Source organism: Lipotes vexillifer, unplaced genomic scaffold, assembly GCF_000442215.2.
Source record: "Lipotes vexillifer unplaced genomic scaffold, Lipotes_vexillifer_v1.1 scaffold182, whole genome shotgun sequence".
In the NCBI taxonomy this organism is placed as follows: Eukaryota; Metazoa; Chordata; class Mammalia; order Artiodactyla; family Lipotidae; genus Lipotes; species Lipotes vexillifer.
In genome coordinates, this window is record NW_006798798.1 from 4,997,786 (window position 1) to 5,003,899 (window position 6,114).

Genomic DNA, 6,114 nt, shown 5'->3' on the forward strand with positions numbered 1-6,114 from the left:
TTAGCATCGCTAATGGGACAACCTGGTATGTGCTTACTGATGAGCTGTTGATTCAAAGAACACACCACCTAGGCCCCCCCCCCCCAAAAAAAGTAACTTCTATATAGCATCTAGACTTCCAACTGACAGGAAGTAGAAAGGGTACAGGAACAAATTAAACATTAAGAGGAAATAATTGGACAAGTATAGAATGTGTGATATTCTAGAACTCAAGTGCAAAATAAATGACTAAATTCTTGTGACAATTGGAAATTTGAAAGTGGAATAAATTAGGTGATAATGGAATTATTTTCGTAGCTATGGTAATGTTCTTATATAGGCCATTGTCCTTATTCTTGTGACATTAGAGATGAAGCTCAAAATACCTACAACTTTTAAATGGCTCAGCAAATAATACCGGAAGAAAAAAAAGCAAAATTAACATTGAATATAGATGGAGCCTATATACGTTGTTCACTCTGCCATCTAACTTTTCTCTGAAAACTTTCATAGTAAAAGTGGAGATATATATTCTGTATTTTTCTTTAGTGCCTATGTCTCTTTTTCAAGTTTTGTATTGAGTATATCCTATGATTGAAATCAGAAAGGTAATAAAGATTATTAAAAATATCAGTTGGAATGAGAAAGTGTTACAGCGATTCCTGGGTTGGCATTGATGAAATCAGCTTTGCTCGTCCGTATTGCTAGGCTGAGACTTAGGAGGAAGTCTTTCATTTGAGCCTCCAGAGAACTAAGAAGAGGACCAAATTGTTCCCAGGAGATTAAAGGTCCATTTAGAAGCGGCCAGAGAACGTTTGGTTCATAGTGCATGTTCCTGTTCCTGAAAATGGCCCATTGATGGCACATATGTCTGAAGGGGACTTGCCCTATGGCCAAGGACCATGGGCAAATTTAAGCCTCTTTTAATACAGAAAGCAAAAACTTAGAAAACCCAAAGAAATTAGGGAAGAAAAATTGTTGGCACATGTTTCTAGTCATTGTGGCTTGTAGGTGCGGTGAAGATCTCTCATTTCCTTGCATCTTAGTGTTCCTGAGGACCAGGATCCATTTGATTGTTTTGCAAGATATATTTAGTGAAGTATTTCTATAGACACTTTCATACTGGGAATACATTATTTGCATTCTGCACACAGGGAACTTTTTTGAACTGCTCTCACTGAATAAAAAACTACGTTGAACTATAGGGCTCTGATGCTGCTTTGTGCTTGCATATATGTGTGTGTGTATATATATATATATCTTATATATTCATTTTATTTATTTATTTAAAAAATTTTTTTTGGCCAAGCAGCATGAGGGATCTTTGTTCCCCGAACAGGGATGGAACCCGGCCCCAGCAGTGAAAGCACAGAGTCCTAACCACTGGACCTCCAGGGAATTCCCTATAACAGTTTTAAGTCTATTTTATTTTTTAATTAATTAATTTATTTATTATTTTTGGCTGCGTTGGGTCTTTGTTGCTGTGTGCGGGCTTTCTCTAGTTGCGGCGAGTGGGGGCTACTCTTCGTTGCGGTGCGCGGGCTTCTCATTGCAGTGGCTTCTCTTGTTGCGGAGCACGGGCTCTAGGCGCACGGGCTTCAGTAGTTGTGGCATGTGGGCTCAGTAGTTGTGGCTCGAAGGCTCTATAGCACAGGTTCAGTAGTTGGGGAGCACGGGCTTAGTTGCTCTGTGGCATGTGGGATCTTCCCGGAGCAGGATCTAACCCGTGTCCCTTGCATTGGCAGGTGGATTCTTAACCACTGCGCCACCAGGGAAGTCCCCAAGAATTTTAAATCTTGCAGCAAATGATGACTTACTACACAGGGAAAGGTTGAGCAAAAATTTTACTAGAATGTATAGTGCTCCAAGAAGGTCCTCAAGATTTACTTTATAAATCTTCTGAAATTTACTTTCTCAGAATGTAGGCATTGTACACATCATCATTCACTCATTCTGTAAACATATTGCATCCCTGCTCTGCACTATGCTGCTCTTGGAAAACCTTGCCAAATTTGCCAGCCTGGTAGAAATCTTTGAAAGCAGTAAGAAACTAAGGGCTGGTGTGCACAAAACTTCTCATCTTAAGGCAGCAATAGGTAGCAATGAGAATCTGAGGACCTGCAGCCTGTGTGTTGCCAAGCTTCCCGGTTGATCCCAGGGGCAGCTTCCAGCAGCACTGAAAGTCATGAACACCACCCTCATGCTCAAAAATGTGATTCCAAAGGCTGTAGGAATTTGGTTATCCCCAAATAGCTCCTCCCCATGGAGATGCAGACCGGCTGGGGTCTTTGCCATGTAAAGTTTGTGCATAAATTCCCATTCCTGAGTGCAGGATAAGGTTTCAGGGCAGGAAAGTGAAGGTCCTCCCAAGATGGCCACTTGCTCCCTGATGGAGGAAGCAAGCTGTAATTGTCAGATCCTAACCCTAATTCTTAGATTGGGGAACCAACCATCTATGGCTTTAGTGGTCAACGCTCTGAAATGTCTGTGCCCCCAGAGAGGCCTAAGGGATGAACTAGGACCAGGTGAAGCTGGTGGACTCAATCTGGTAGAAAGAGCTGGGCCTCAGAAAAGGAGATGAAAAAAATCCCTTTGGGCACAACTCCCAGCGGATTAGGTAGAACATGCACCTTGGGTCTGGTGCTGTGTGTTAATGGGAGGACTGGCCCCTAGGTGCTGAGCTGGGAGAGGTACGAGTGTGCTTTAGGTGAAAGATTACTTCTGCTCTCCCCAGGAAAAATTATTTTATAAAGGTAAAGACTGCTGCAAGCTGAGGGGAGGGAAAGAAATGCGGATCCCAGAGATTCTTCCATATGGTGTTTGACTGCATGCCATCCCCCTTACCTCACAACCCAAGTTACTCAGTCCATATTTGATTGACATCTGAGTGTGTCCCAAGACTGTGGGAAAACCACTGAATTTTGTCCATAATTGGGGTCCAGAAAATATGGACACTACAGACAGATAAGGGGGTCTCATTACAAGGTGAGACAATGGGCTCTCTTAAAAAAAAAAAAAAAAAAATCACCATTAGTGTAGACCGAGTCTGGGTAGGATCAGCATCTGGGGTCTTAGAAGGAAAAGATGGTGGTTCAGGGTTTGGTGTGAGACTAGATTGAACATGTCCTGTTCTAGCCTCCTGAGTGTTGGTCCATTTGTCTAGACGAAGATTCTGGTTGAAAGAATGATAGAATTAGAGGCCCAGCAGTTCTGTTTTGAAACTTCTTTCTCCAACAGTGGGACCCAGGCAGTGGTCATTGGAGCCAGCTCATACTAGATTTCGAGAGCTGATTATACCCATTTCTTCCCAACTCTGTTCAGTGACACCATGTTGGTAGTTTGGAATTGACCATTTGTACAAATCAGGGCTCCTGATTTGTACAGATCTCCCCCAGAGTGCTGGTTGTTCATCTTTTACGCACACCCCTGGACTCAGGAAGAAAAAGGCCAGAGAGCACCCCATTGTGCTTCTCAGGTAGAAAGCCAGCGAACTGAGATCAAAACCCACCCTTTATTGAGAATACGAAAGGAGATGGGGTCTGGGACACATTCAGGTAACGTATAGATAAGAGCATGTGCTTTTGAATCCCACTTTGTATCCACTTAATGGCATGATGGTAGGATTCCCCACATCATTAAATATTTTTAAAGTATTTATAAATGCTTAATGAATTTCCCACTTCGTGGAAGTACTTTATTCTAATGTTGAACAGTGAATATTTTTTAATTTAATTTATTTATTTACTTGTTTTTGGCTGCGTTGCGTCTTCGCTGTGCGGGCTTTCTCTAGTTGTAGTGAGTGGGGGCTACTCTTTGTTGTGGTGCGCGGGCTTCTCTTGCGGAGCACAGGCTCTAGGCACGTGGACTTCAGTAGTTGTGGCTTGCGGGCTTTAGAGCACAGGCTCAGTAGTTGTGGTGCACGGGCCTAGTTGCTCCGCGGCATGTGGGATCTTCCTGGACCAGGGCTCGAACCTGTGTCCCCTGCATTGGCAGGTGGATTCTCAACCACTGCGCCACCAGGGAAGTCCCGAACAGCGAATATTTTATTTGTTTATTTAAACGAGTTCTGGCCAATTTTATTAAAGAATAATTTTGCATGCTTTTCACCAGTCTGTTTCGGCATGCTTCTAACTATATCAGAATCACCTAGATCAATGATAGCCAGTATGCGAACTCTCTAGTATTTTCTATCCGTTTTGCCCAATTCAATATTATTGCCACTGTAGTGATGGACACCAGTTTTCCATTTCAGTGGAGGATGACTGGTTTTGCTCTGCCTTGTCTGATCATTTTCGGAGTTGGCTTGTACCTCAGCCGTACTTTCCACTTTTCATAGTGATTAGGAGCCTAGAGTTGATGGACTCTGGCAACTTTTTCATCTTTGCTGCCACCATCTTCCTGTCTTAGGTGTGGGACGACCCCCAGCCAAGAACAGCTGCCAAGATTGCCAGAGAGAGAGAAAGCAAACATATTTTAGGCTGTTTCTCTTCCTGTTTGTGGGTGGCTGTTATCCTATCTATCTATCTATCTATCTATCTGTCTATCTATCTACTATTAGAGTAAGTAATGTCCTTTAGCTGATCCTGGACTCCAGTATATTATTTAAGTCTTGAAAGCTCAAGTGGTCCGGAAAGGATGGAACAGTTATTTAAGAAGTATCTTTGAGGGCAGAGAGCTCCCTCTGAGCTCCTTTTCAGAAGGCTGGAGATCCTAGGTAGGACTGTTTAGATTACACAAGTAAGGTGATAAACACTTTTGTGGGTACACTATTGTCTGCATTGGGATTACTTGCCTAGAATAGATACTTGGAACATTACTGCTTTCAAGAGTGTTTTTGTTTGTTTGTGAGGATGTTAATAACACCAAACTGCTCTTTCTGACAGGATGTACCAACTTACACTCATTGCCAGTAAAATATACACAAATATACACCACAGTCTTGCCAATATTTCCATTTACAAATGGTAGATAATGTGATCAGTGAAATATAATACCTTACTGTTGATTTACTTTATTTTCCTTTCTCAGAGTGGAAGATCATTTTTCACCAGATGGCTCCTCTGGATATTTGCTCCCTCCAAACCACTTGCCCCTGCCTGTGCCTCCCCACCCCCCAGCCTGGGTTGTAGGGGCTGGAATTCTTCCAGCTCTGAGAGGTGTAAGGAGGGAGGAGTAGTTGGGTCAGACACTGCTCCCCTGACAGCTGAGAATGTTCCACAGTGAGCTCCTCAGCAATGTTGAGGCCAGAGCCCTGGTCAGTCTGCACCGGGACCATTCCCCATCCAGGCTTCCTGTTCCCTGAGACACTGTGGGTGCCTTCCTGGAATTCTCTGAGGAGGGAGGTGCCTGGAAATAAGGGAACTCTTCCACTCAAGGTTGTTTTCCTGGATCCACAGGCCGTGACAGATAATGGTTTGCTTTTCTTTCCTACAAGCTGTTTGAAATGTATGACAAGGGCTTTGTAGCTTGTATTTTGGGGGACAAAGCCCTAGTCACCTCTCGTTCCCCTCCCCCACCATGTGGCCCCAAGGCCCTATCCCGTCCCAGGACTGGCGCCTCACCCAAGCCCCTGTGGGCAGGTGCTGGAAAAAGGAGTCCTCATCTCTTGGTGACTGCCCGTGGGTCACAACTGAGGCTTCCCCGCCTCCTGGCTTAGCCCGAGGCCTGTTTCCGGCCTCGCCTGGCCTTGGGCGCTTGTGAACGGCGACCAGCCTTGGGGACCAGTCTCCATCCAGCACCAGCTCCTAGTACAAGGCGCCTTCCCCACCAGGCAGGTGGGGGCACCCGAAACCAGTGCGCAGCCACATGGCCCTGGGACACGCTAGGATCTCGGGGTCACGCTAGATGCTGGGGTCGCATCTGCTGGAGACGCGCAGTGGTCTCCAGTGTCCTGGGGCGGATGGGGGCAGCGCTTCTGCCCAAGGCCGAACTTGTCCGGCCCAGCGCCTGAAACCGTGGCGACGCTGGGAAGTAAGATGGGGGAGGATGTGTGAAACGTTTGTCAACTGCTCTTATTTCTCTGGCCGGGACTGGGGGAGCCGCCTCCAGCTCAGCCCGCGGGGATACGGGATCTTTCCAGAGGCCCGACGGTCGGGGCGCACAACGGAGCCCGGGCCCCCGGTCCCCCCCACCCCC